This window comes from Pinus tabuliformis, chromosome 7 (genome assembly GCF_031772625.1).
Source record: "Pinus tabuliformis cultivar Carrire ecotype Pingquan chromosome 7, CPIR1, whole genome shotgun sequence".
Taxonomy (NCBI): Eukaryota; Viridiplantae; Streptophyta; class Pinopsida; order Pinales; family Pinaceae; genus Pinus; species Pinus tabuliformis.
In genome coordinates, this window is record NC_142293.1 from 1,766,576,351 (window position 1) to 1,766,590,525 (window position 14,175).

Below are 14,175 nucleotides of genomic sequence, written 5' to 3' on the forward strand. Positions count from 1 at the left end.
TTCTACTCTGGCGATTACACCAGTGAGAAATGGATTGAAATTAAGATGTGAAAAGAGAAAACAAAGGGGAAAAATAAGGTTTCCCTTTTGGATCACAATGGTTAAATATATAACTCCTTGTTATAGAAGGAGAAGAACTTTGGAGTAATTTCATTTAGCTCTATGAGTTATGAAAAAATCTACTCGTTCCTACCCGTAGACTCTTTCATATCAGACCACGATGTAGTAGTAAGAATATACATAGAGATGGATGAGAGAGAATAGAAATACTCATTTTCATTCAGTTGCATTGCGAAATGTTCTAGATAAGAATGAATAACAAATATTGAATGGGGTGGATATTGTTAATAGAATCTGGTCAATGGAAGGAAGAAATTGCACTTCCCTCTCCTGAAATTGTTCCATCGATGTTTTTAATAGGTGATTTGAGATCAAATAGGAACTCTGAAAACCCAGGATCGAGCGATCATGCATTTACCTATATTGAATTGGTTCATTCTAGTTTCAAATATTTGTTCCAACAACAAATCTTTTGAACCCAATTTTTTTTTAAAGGATGATGGATGAAAAATTGTCCCTAATACAAAGTATACCTTTTGATCATATAGGGTGCTCAGTGTAGCAATTCCTTGTAGATTCAAACTATTAATTGTAATTTACTAAAACAATAGACTTGAATCTACTCTACCCATCAACAGAAACAATTAATCGATCGAGAAATCACAACATAAACAGGTGACAATAGTCAATCACATATACCCAAAGATTTATCTAAGGGGAAAGCAACTGCTCAAAACCCCTTCCTATCTATATTGCATTAGTAAGAAAAGAGAGAAGAAATACAATGCTTGTTCAAGGTTGAACAATCTTTGCACTAGTATAATCTATCTCACTACTTCCTAGGCAAGATTTGGTCAATACTTAACCAAATCCAAGCCTGCCCAAGTCCCTATTTCCTTGTGTTGTTCAATTAGGAATCAGGCCCCTATTTAATAGGAATTTTCCTCCATTGGATTGCGTAGTTCCTTTAGGCCCTTCCTCTGACTACATGCACCATTTGTACAATTCGAATAATTATATAACTGATAGTACACTGCCCTTGAACTCCAATTTCAACTGGGTAACTCTCATATCACACATGCATGAGTTATCTCTGGTTGAATAATCAGTTAACTAGTTGAGCACATGAAACAGCACCCCACTGTTAGACCTCTTACTAGTTCCTCCAACAGTTGGAACTAGTTTAACAAAATTTAACTTAGTTAAACTAAATTAATTAATTACAACTCAAAATAAACTCAAGCAAGGCTCCTATAAAGTAGGAGCCACTCTACATGACATAAGTTAGACCCTCAACTCAAATTAACCGAACCAACTAAGTCAAATTAACTTAGTTAACTCGTACAAGTTGTCTTGTGATGTGGAATCATAATTTTTCTCCTAATTTAATTCAAGGGAAATATAAATTAGGATTTTATTGTTGCATTTTCAACGCTCCCTCTCAACAAGAAATGGGTTCACATCTACCCCAATCCAACACCTTTGGAATGTATTCCATGCAACACTTCTCACTGTTGTTGTTTCTACTGCAACATTTGCAATTGAAAAGCATAACCAAAAAAAAAAAAAATGAATCAACTATGTCTGCAACTGTCTACTGGGGAAGCTGTGTTGTTGTTGACTCTGCTACTAAGTCTTCCTGCTCTGCTTTCAACACTTCTCTACAATTTTCAGTCTCTAACTAACACTGATCCTCCTACTACTGAATAATGTGGGCCCCTGTAGCAATGGGTAATGATACATGAGACAAACACACCTCAATGGACCTTGCCCAATTTATGAAACTCTTGGAATAATGTTTCATATCACCCCAGCTCACTATTGGAGGTATAGTTGCATGCATGGTGAAATCTGATCTACTCATATTGTTGTTTCTATTGCTCTATTGCTACTTTTGCTGCAATAATGAGTCTGGACTCCCTAGATCATGAAGTACTAGCTTCCATAAGGTTGCTCCCTATGAAACTAGACTCCCTCTAAGTCTCGATCTCCTTGTGGGAAATCTCTCTGCCCCTTAATCTAGTAATATCAATGATCACAGCTCCTTTTTGTGTCACTAAACATTGGATCAATGATCTGCCCACTAGAAGCCTTCCAGCTCCATTAAGAATTCTACACATAAAGTCTTCTAGATCTGCCCTGAACTAGGGCTCCATAACTCTGTCTCCTAACATCTCATTAGTTCTTCAATGATCATTGTACACGCGGACTTCAAGGATTGATTTTTATGTGAATCCCGCTCTGTAGTGATTCCACCTCTGATACCATGCATAAATTCCTTGTAGATTTAAACTACTAATTGTAATTTACTAAAATAATAGACTTGAATCTACTCCACTCATCAGCGAAAACAATTAATCGATCAATAAATCACAACATAAGCATGATATAAGATTTAATCACATATGCTCAAAGATTTATATAAGGGCAAAGAAACTGCTCAAAACTCCTTCCTATCTATATTGCATTAGTGAGAAAATAGAGAAGAAATACAATGCTTGTTCAATTTTGAACAATCTTTGCACTAGTATAATCTATCTCACTACTTCTTAGACAAGCTCTGGTCAATACTTAACCAAATCCAAGGCTACCCAAGTCCCTATTTCCTTGCGTTGTTCAATGAGGAATTAGGACCCTATTTAATAGGAATTTTCCTCCGTTGGATTGCGCAATTCCTTTAGGCTCTTCCTCTAACTGCATGCACCATCAATGCAATTCAGATAATTATACAACTGATAGTACACTTCCCTTGAAATTCAATCTCAATTGGGTAACTATCAGATCACACATGCATTAGTTATTTATGGCTGAATTACCAGTTAACTGTGTAGCACCCTCCCCCCATGTCTACCCAAGTAACCTTCCAACCAAGGTAAACATGAGACGAGAGGCTAATATGATATGATTCAACCTCCTAAGTGTCCTTAAGGAAGTGGAATCTATGGAAACACATCAAACATACCTTCCACAACAACAACAACACTCTCAGGAGTCATCCCAACCACTTAAGTATCATGCCCTTAGGTCCCACTGAGTTTTCAAGTTATTAAACCTCTGGACATTCCCATGTTATGGGCATGCTAGCATCCAGAGAGATTTGGACACTCCCACAAGTTTGTGTGCCTACGTTAATGGACTATTTCCAGCAGACCTATGCCAGATTCCACAGGATTTAAGGCACTTTTCAAGCCCAGAATTCTAGCCACTGCCCATAACTTGTTGTAACTTCCGGAATCCATTAAACACATGAATACAAGACTAATAAACTAAAAAACTAACTCCAGGACTAGGCCTAACCATCCCTAACCAGGACTGACATTATGTCAAACATATCACAAATATGTAATCTACAGGTGTAAACAACATATTTAAGCATGAGGGTCTCATACTTATCTGAGAATCGTTAAGAAGCATTGTTCCCTTATGTCATTAGTTGCATTATCATCTATTAGGTCATAGATACATTGTTCATTCATTTACAATTCAAAACATGAGGAGATCCATACATCATCACTGTCATAAAACATGCTTATAACCATCATGATAATAACAGAAATGTCAAGGATACATCAACCATACAATCCACATATACACCAGTACATTTACACATAATATATCAAGGAAAGAACCTCTTATTACTAAATGCAAAATCCAACCTAGTATGGGTCTACCACGTTCCACCTGACCATAGAATGGTTGAGCCAAATCTCTCTTCATCCATTCACCTCTGTGCCATTTTCCAAGCATGAATGTGGGACTCAAACCAAAAGAACCAATTGGGCATCCCAAGGCTAAACCACCTTACCCTCATCAATAGAAACTAGGCTTTACCATAATCCATACCGGATCACCAGGCCAACATGATAAACATGTAATAATAGGCTTTACCATGACCTCCACCAAATCACTAGGCCAAAACAAGCATGGATGTCGTTGGATTTCTCCACCTACACCGTGAGGAATTTTCATGTCTCTTAGTCTCTCAATCTTTACCGCAATCCGCATCATATCACTAGGCCCTAAACCGAGACCCACTCTCTAGGATTTACCGCATATCCCATCCAAGGATTACTATGCCTGATGGAGAGCAATCCACCTCTAGGCTTTACCGTATATCCCGCCATTCACCGGTCGAGGATTCTTAGGCCCACTGAGGCAACACAAAATATGGCTTTACCGTAACCCAAATTCTGGTTCAGGGGTTACCAGGCCATGTGTTCTATCATTCGGATATCCATTAAGAAGTCTGCACATAAGGTCTTCTAGATCTACCCTGAACTAGGGCTCCATAACTCTGCCTCCTAACAACTCATTAGTTCTTCAATGATCATTGTACATGAGGACTTCAAGGATTGATTCTAATTTGAATCTCGCTCTGTAGTGATTCCACCTCTGATACTATGTAGAAATTCCTTGTAGATTCAAACTACTAATTGTAATTTACTAAAACAATAGACTTGAAAGTACTCCACTCATCAGCGGAAACAATTAATCGATCAAGAAATCACAACATAAACATGAGATAAGATTTAATCACATATTCTCAAAGATTTATCTAAGGGGAAAGAAACTGCTCAAAACTCCTTCCTATCTATATTGCATTAGTGAGAAAATAGAGAAGAAATGCAATGCTTGTTCAATCCTGAACTGCACTAGTACAATCTATCTCACTACTTCCTAGACAAGCTCTGGTCAATACTTAACCAAATCCAAGGCTTCCCAAGTCCCTACTTCCTTGCGTTGTTCAATGAGGAATTAGGCCCCTATTTAATAGGAATTTTCCTCCATTGGATTGTGCAGTTCCTTTAGGCTCTTCCTCTTACTGCATGCACCATCTGTAAAATTTGGATAATTATACAACTGATAGTACACTTCCCTTGAACTTCAATCTCAATTGGGTAACTATCAGATCACACATGCATTAGTTATTTATGGCTGAATTATCAGTTAATTATGTAGCACCCTCCTCCCACGTCTACCCAAGTAACTGACCAACCGGGGTAAACATGTGACGAGAGGCTAATATGATATTATTCAACCTCCTAGGTGACCTTAAGGAAGTGGAATCGATGGAAACACATCAAACATACCTTCCACAACAACAACACTCCCATGAGTCATCCCAGCCACTTCTGTATCATGCCCCTAGGTCCCACTGAGTTTTTAAGTTATTAAACCTCTAGACGCTCCCATGTTATGGGCATGCCAGCATCCAGAGAGATTTGGATGCTCCCACAAGCCTGTGTGCCTACGTCAAGGGACTATTTCCAGCAGATCTATGCCATATTCCGTGGGATTTAAGGCACTTCTCAAGCCCAGAATTCCGGCCACTACCTATAACTTGTTGTAACTTCCAGAATCCATTAAACACATGACTACAAGACTAATAAACCAAAAAACTAACTCCATGACTAGGCCTGACCATCCCCAACTGGGACTGAGATTATGTCAAACATATCACAAATATGAAATCTACAGGTGTAAACAACATATTTAAGCATGAGGGTCTCATACTTATCTGAGAACCGTTAAGAAGCATTGTTCCCTTGTGTCATTAGTTGCATTATCATCTATTAGGTCATAGATACATTGTTCATTCATTTACAGTTATAAACATGAGGAGATCCATACATCATCATTGTCATAAAATATGCTTATAACCAGCATGATAACAACATAAATGTCAAGGATACATCAGCCATACAATCCACATATACACCAATACATTTATACATAAGATATCAAGGAAATAACATCTTATTAATGAATGCAAAATCCAACCTGGTATGGGTCTACCACGTTCCACCCAACCATAGAATGGTTCAGCCAAATCTCTCTTCATCCATTCACCCCTGTGTCATATTCCAAGCATGAATGTGGGACTCAAACCGAAAGAACCAACCAGGCATCCCAAAGCTAAACCACCTCACCCTCATCAATAGAAACTAGGATTTACCATAATCCATCTCAGATCACTAGGCCAACATGATAAACATTTAATAACAAGCTTTACCATGACCTCCACCAGATCACTAGGCCAAAACAAGCATGGATATCTCCGGATTTCTCCACCTACACCGTTAGGAATTTTCCTATCTCCTAGTTTCTGAATCTTTACCATAATCCACATCGTATCACTAGGCCCTAAATTGAGACCCACTCTCCAGGATTTACTGCATATCCCATCCCAGGATTATTAGGCGTGATGGAGAGCAATCCACCTCTATGATTTACCGTATATCCCGCCATTCATCAATCGAGGATTCCTAGGCCCACCAAGGCAACACAAAATATGGCTTTACCGCAACCCAAAGTCCGGTTTAGGGGTTACTAGGCCATGTGTTCTATCATTCAAAGATCCACCTCACTCAGATTCGAATCCATCCAAAAATTCAACTCAACCAAAACATGAGAACCCCATCACACCATGGCTCTCCAAAAATGGCAAGGGTAGGCTGAAAACACTGTCACACCTCGCAAAACCCATGCCATAATAGAGAAAGAACCACTTGCAATACCATGCATGCCAAATCTAGCAAGGAAAATGCACATGCAAATCGATACCTACAAAGAATATTGTTGTAGCTACTTAATCCTGCTCTTCCTTGCTTGATCCTTCCTTCCTCTTGCTTCTTTGCCTTTATCGATCCAATGCAAAACCTGAGCAAAAGCTTTCCAACCAATCCTCAAAATCTCTTTTATCAATTAGGCCTCTCTTTTCTTCATTTTCCATTATTTTCCTTCAATTTCCTCTTCACATAACATGTGACCCTTAACCTTCATTTTCTCCTAATTTCAATTATTTTCATAAATAAATGTGCCAAAAATTCCATTTTTCCTTTCCAAAGCCTTTCCCATTGCCTTTGCCAATTTCCTTTAGCCATAATAACCAAAATGAACACCCACTAGGATGTTTTGCCCACCATTAAACTTGGAATACGTGTCTCATGACCGTGGTCTTATATATTTTTACATGGATTTTTAACCAGAACCCTCCCCCTTGGGGGAACACTGTCCTTAGTGTTCAATGCACCTATAACCAACAATACTGCTGAAAACAAAACATACTGCCCATGGAGATTTATAACACAACTCATTGCAATATTTACAATGACCATCTGCTAAAACATGGAAAACACACCGTCTACTAGAGCTTTATAACACAACTCATTACGATATTTACAATAATAACTACATATACACACATACACATTTGCTTCACCCATCAAATAATCATATTCTTTATGGAGATTTATAAATCCAACTCAATATAATATTTACAAACATTTTCACATTTACACATTTGCTCAACAAACAAATAAAAGGATATGCTGCTTGCATCCACAGCAAGGGAATCCAAAGGCTCACACCTCCACCCTCAAAGTAATACCAGGATTCACCTCCCTCCCAGGAAGTCCAAAATCCATTGTCAAAGTCAAAGTTGCATCCAATGTCCAACACTACAATCCAGCGCCACTTGTCCTCTCAATGAACAGTTACTAGCTCATTGTTCCAGGGCGCACTCCTAATGTGCATCTAATTCCATCTAGCAATGCTAATGACCAAAACAAATCCATCCCCGATCTTCCCTTCTCTACTACATAGTCCCTCGGGCAATCCGGTCACCCCTTCTATGCAGTCGCTCACCTTCCAAGTTCCTTGGCATCCCCTATCCCGAGCGATCCATCCCTTGGCAAGGCTTCCTCACATTAGAAGGTCAAACAACCATGGCATATACTTGCCTCAAAACCATCATACCTATCATAGCATGTTCATGGTAATCAGTGGACACTACTTGGTACTAGTGTCCCACAACGGCCATGCTCCTGAATACTTTACCAACATACTACTGCATTTTCCAATTCCTTTTGTTGTTGCCAATTCTTGCAATCAATTTCCACCACCCAATCGGGCATGTTCATGCATTCCTGTACCAAACACATAATTTCCATTAGATTTAAAATAAATTGAAATAATGTCACATCATACCGCATTGGTAGCTCGTCAATAAGGTACGTTTGCAATCCTGTTTACTTCCTGTCACAACAAGTCAAACTAGAATCTTTAACCAAATCAACATGTATAAAAGTATCACATCAGGTTACCTCAAAACACAACCATCATATATCAAAATCATCAATCACATGTAATTGAGTGTTACTATGCATTGTCACATCACCCAACTATTAGTTATATAAACACATCAACTATTACCTTGTCATGCTAATACCAAACATGTTTCCTACATTGTTTACATGTGTCAAATACATGTTCCTAATATCAAGACAATAATCTATCAATTGAAATCAACCTTTACCAAGACTAGCAATCATGTCATAATTCATAGTCAACTCATAGCCATTAGACATAATACTACAATTGTCACCTATTACACTCAAGTACATGTCAGTTATCTCAACACATATGTGTTAGTACAATCATCTTAAAACAAGATCGTTCATTCAGGAAATCTTACCGACACATACTCATATCATGCAATTAATCACACATTCAACAATAGATACGCGACATAATAGACACCAACACTCAAATACCAAATAGACGACATAATCAAACATTCAAACACAAAGTAGACGACATAAGCAAGTTCATACCTTAATGTATCTCAAGGGAGGATATCTTGTCTGCATAATCAATCTAGATTAGCATGATGTAACTTCACAACATATCATATCAAACATAAATAAGGTTATGATATGCATCACAATAACTAACTAACATGTTCACATCCTAAGCTCATAAACAATTTTCATTCATGCATAACAATCACATATGCACCGCTAGTCTAGATTAGCATGACATTATTAATATCACAACATATTAACTCATACCTGAATGTCATAACCCTAACCATTTGCATAGACCAATCGAAATTAGTATGATACATATAACATCAAGATCTTAATGTAATAACCCTAATCATCAATTTACTAACATATAATAACAACAAGTTATATATCATGCTCATCAACAACATATAACCTAATCATCAAGCTAACTATCATGTAACAACAAGAAGTTAACATATAACATACTCGTCAACAACATATAACATAATCATAAAGTTATCTAACATAAAACAACAATAATAATGCATACAACCATAGGTTATTATCATTCGTGATTATCTAATACATGTGCATATGACTACACTAATCAACTAACATATATCATGTATGTAACCATAACATCAATAGAATGAAAGGCATACACATAACCATAATTCATATAACAATATTTAACCTATATACCTACACGCCCAACATACAAACATGTATGACAACATGCTCTTACCTCGAGGTCCAATTCTATAACTTCAATTTGATTGTCTGCATCTCCCGCTTTATCTCAACCAACACATTAGCATCATAACATACCAATAGCATCATGATGACCTAATTGCATATAATGATCTCATAATGCATGTCTGACCTATCATACATGCATAACCATAACCATGACAATGCATGCATAACAACATATAAACACCGACATGCATAACAAATGCATATACAACCATACACTCATGATGACACATCCCACAATAACACCATCAACATTCACATGGCGACATCACTACAACCATGATCAACACCATGAAAATGCAACAATCATAAGGAACACATATTAAATTGACATGAATGCATGACCAACACACCGCCCATCCAATCCGAGGGGTGAACCATGCTCTGATACCACTCTTTAGCACCCTCCTCCCACATCTACCCAAGCAACCAGCCAACCGAGATAAACATGTGGTGAGAGACTACAATGATATGATTCAACCTCCTAGGTGACCTTAAAGAAGTGGAATCGATGGAAACACATCAAACATACATTCCACATCAACAACAACATTCCCAGGAGCCATCCCAACCACTTAGGTATCATTCCCCGAGGTCCCACTAAGTTTTTAAGCTATTAAACCTCTGGATGCTCCCATGTTATGGGCATGCCAGTGTCGAAAGAGCTCCAGACGCTCCCACAAGCTTGCATGCCTGCATCCAGGGACTATTTCCAGCAGACCTATGCCAGAGTCTGCGGGATTTAAGGCACTTTTCAAGCCCAGAATTCCAACCACTGCCCATAACTTTTTGTAACTTCTAGAGTCCATTAAACACATGATGACAAGAATAATAAACCAAAAAAATAACTTCAGGATTAGGCTTGACCATCTCCAACAGGGACTGACATTTTGTCAAACATATGGGTGAAAGTGTGAAGTTGGGTTACACTTTTTGCCTTTTTTTGAGAAAAAATATCATTTTTAGAAGTTCTTGAACTTTCGGCAAACCAAACCAATTTTTCTGTTTAGAATTTAATTTTACAATAAAAGGAAACTTGTCAGAAATTTTATTAGCTTTCTATTACTTATTTTTTGGAATTTTTTTATTCACATTTGATATGTCAACTTAGCAATTGTTTGACTATGTGTTCTTTAAAAATCAATGGATTCATAACACGTCATGTTTTTGAACACTAGTGTATTCTTTGGTAAGTTAGTGTTTTTGAAAGAAAAAAAATGTGTTGCAACAATCTAAACAGACTCTACTTTGATATCGTTATATTTACGAAACCAATTGATGCACATCATAATTACTAAAATTTTTTGAATTGAACCAATATGAAAAAATGCAGATTTTGAAGATGTTTAGTTGAGTGTCAAATTTCTCAACATATTAGTTATAAACTAAAAATCTAAAATCTACCCGTTATAGAAGATGGACCAATGTAATGAAGCATAAATTGTTCATATTTTTTATAGTGTATTTTGGAACATACAACTTTTTGAATTCACAGAATCATAATGACTTTCATAATTTTTTTGCACACAATTTTTTAGAAAATTAATTAAAATTAGCAATTTTTTTTTTATAAAATTCCATATTTATATCTACTGAAAGTAGATTTAGTTTTGCAAATGATGGTATTGGTTTCGACAGTAAATTCACCATATTTGATGGAGTTTAAGCATTCCGAAGTTGGAAAAAGGCAAACAGAGCCGAGTTGTAGGTTATAACAGTGCGGTCAAATTAAAATTGCATTTAGTCGAACTTGTGTTTGTAGTCAACGCCCATTAAATTAAACGGTAAAATGATTCGACCGAATTACTTTAAAAGTTTAGCTGAAAATGTGTCGATATTTTCCTCCGGCCACAAAAATGAAATGATGCCACCCTTCGGAAAAAGCGTTTTTCCCGAAATGATATAAATAAATGGAACTGAATCATTATTTTTGCACTCTTTCCTCATTTGGAGTGAACTTTTAAGTTAAATATTCTGAGTTGAATTTTTTGGAGGAAATTTTTTGGACTTAATTTTGAAAGTAAATCTTTTTGGCTGAATTTTTTGGAAAAAAATTGGACTTAATTTTTAAAATAAGTTTTTTGGGCTAAATTTTTTAAGCAAGATTTTTTAGCTTAATTTTTAAAGTAAGTTTTTGGGCTGAATTTTTTAAATGATATTTTTTAGTTTAATTTTTAAAATAAATCTTTTGGGCTGAATTTTTAAATTGAGATTTTTTAGCTTAATTTTTAAAGTAAATTTTTTGGGCTTAATTTTTAAAGTAAGTCTTTTGGGCTGAATTTTTAAAGTGATTTTTTTGCGCTAAATTTTTAAAGTGAGTTTTTTTTTTAAAGTAATCTTTTTTGTTTGAATTTTTAAACTGATCTTTTTTGAAAGTAACTCTTTTGTGTTGAATTTTTAAAGTGGGATTTTTGGTCTAAATTTTGAAAGTGAGTTTTTTTTGCAGGATTTTGAATTGACTTTTTTTGGGTTGGATTTTAAAAATCTACATAGACTGAATTATCATGTGAAATCAAAGAAATTGCAAGAGAAAATATGATCGATTAAGAGACGTTGAGTCTCGTAGAAAATACAAGAGAAACTATTACAAAAGAAAGAAGGAAGAACGCGCAAATATTGAAAGGGCAAATCAATTTCGAATTAGAAGTTGAAGCAAGTATGTAAATGTAAATATTATAAATGATATTTGAAATTTAACTAGTGTATTATGAAATTTAATTTTTATTTGATGAACTAATTTGAAAAATATTTTGCAATGTAAACATAGAGAGATATTCCTCATAACATTGATGATGAGATTGAAAATGTTGAAAGACAAAGTGAAAAAGATAATGAACCAACGATTGATGATGTTGTTGAAGATGTTGAAAGAGATTCAAATGAAGAAGTTGAATCACCATCAAGCATGTGTATATATATATATATATATATGTCATGTGTATTATTTAAATTATACATATTTATTAATTTCCATTCCATTCAAACTCTATTTTTTAATCTTATTATTTAAAGAATATTTATACCCATTTACATTTAATTTTCATATGTACAGATGAAATCAAGATCGATGATGAGATGTCAGAAAATGTTGACAATGATTTATATAGAGATAAAAAAACTGACCATATTATACAATATCGTGTTAAGGTCTTATTGATAATTTCTTCAAAGACGAAAATGTGACATTTCAAGCTCAAATTTTGAGAGGTCTCTTAACATCAAAGAAATTAAAAGACGCTGCAACTCTATTATGTATTTGAAAAATCAACGAAAGATAAAAAGGTGAAGGAAAACGTGATTCAAAATATAAATAGTGCTCTACAAAAAATTGGAAGATCTAGAAAGAAAAATGATGTAGCTGCACGTAGAGCAATACAAATGGCAGTAGTTTCATCAGGTACTAAAGAAAATCGTTTGGTAAAATCTATGACAAAAATATTAGGGACCTCATGAAAAACATTGCACAAACATAGGAAATTTCGATTACAAATAGATGTAAATGATGAGCTTGCTCATTGGATAGTTATTTGTAGGCAAACATACAAAGATAAACTTGGAGAAGATGTTAAAAAAATAATATATGGATATTGGATGAAAAATTCACGTGTTTCACCAAAAGCAAGGGATGTGATGCAGTGAAAAATGGCACGAAATCAGTATGAAGAATATGCAAAACATATCTTGGACACCACTTAGATAGAGTTGTTCAATAAGTTCATAGGAGAGAATCATGGAATTTATGTCTCAATTAGTACTTTTGTGCAACAAAAGCCATGGCATGTTAAATATATCACTGTGCTCGACACTTGTTGTTGTTGTTAGCATGTGGAATTTCAATTATATTATGAAACCTTTCTTAATTTTGGTAAAATATGTTGGAAAAATTCACCTCCTCCTTCCACTATCCATGGTTTCATATCTGAAATTCTATGTGAAAGAGAAGGTGATGAATTATTTTACCAAAAGAAATGTGTTGGTGGTAAAAAATGTGATCATTGTGGATATTTGACTTCATTTCACAACAAATATTCTATTGATATAAATGATCAGTCATTTTCTAACCTAAAATTAAAATGGAAGAGATATGAATACATCCATACATCGATTAGTTCAAATAATAGTACAAGTGTTAAAATGATTGAATTACAAGAAGAATAAATTCTTGTAATAGTGTTTTTGAATAAATTTGAGACAAAAATTTATAAGTACGCCAAGCATTCACATAGAACTCGATGGCAGCAACTGTAATTCAAAAAATCCCTTGAAATGTTTCCACGAGGACCATTTTGTCAATAGTTGATTTTGTAGAGAATTACACATTTGTTGCACAAAATGAAAAACAGAGTGAACATTATCATTCTGACCAAGTCTCTATGCTTGTCCATATCCTATATAGACATGTTGAACAAAATGTTGATGATATAGAAAGCACTAGTGAGAACTGACATGTTATTAAAGAACATCACTTTTCTATCAGCGATGATCATACACATGATACAAATTTTGTACAACATTGTTTTGATAAGATTTATGACTCATTGAAAGGTCGTGGAATAAAATTCAATGAACATTGGATATGGTTAGATGGATGCGCAGGTCAATTCAAATCTTCACGATCATTATTTTGGTTGTGTCGTCTTCATAATAAAACCCACATTAAACATCGTTGGAATTTATTTGAGATTGGTCATGGAAAAGGAGAACATAATGGTGCAGGGGCATGTATAAAACGAGCACTTCAAAGATATCAAATGGATCACTCTGCAAACAGACTTGTCTCAGCTAAACA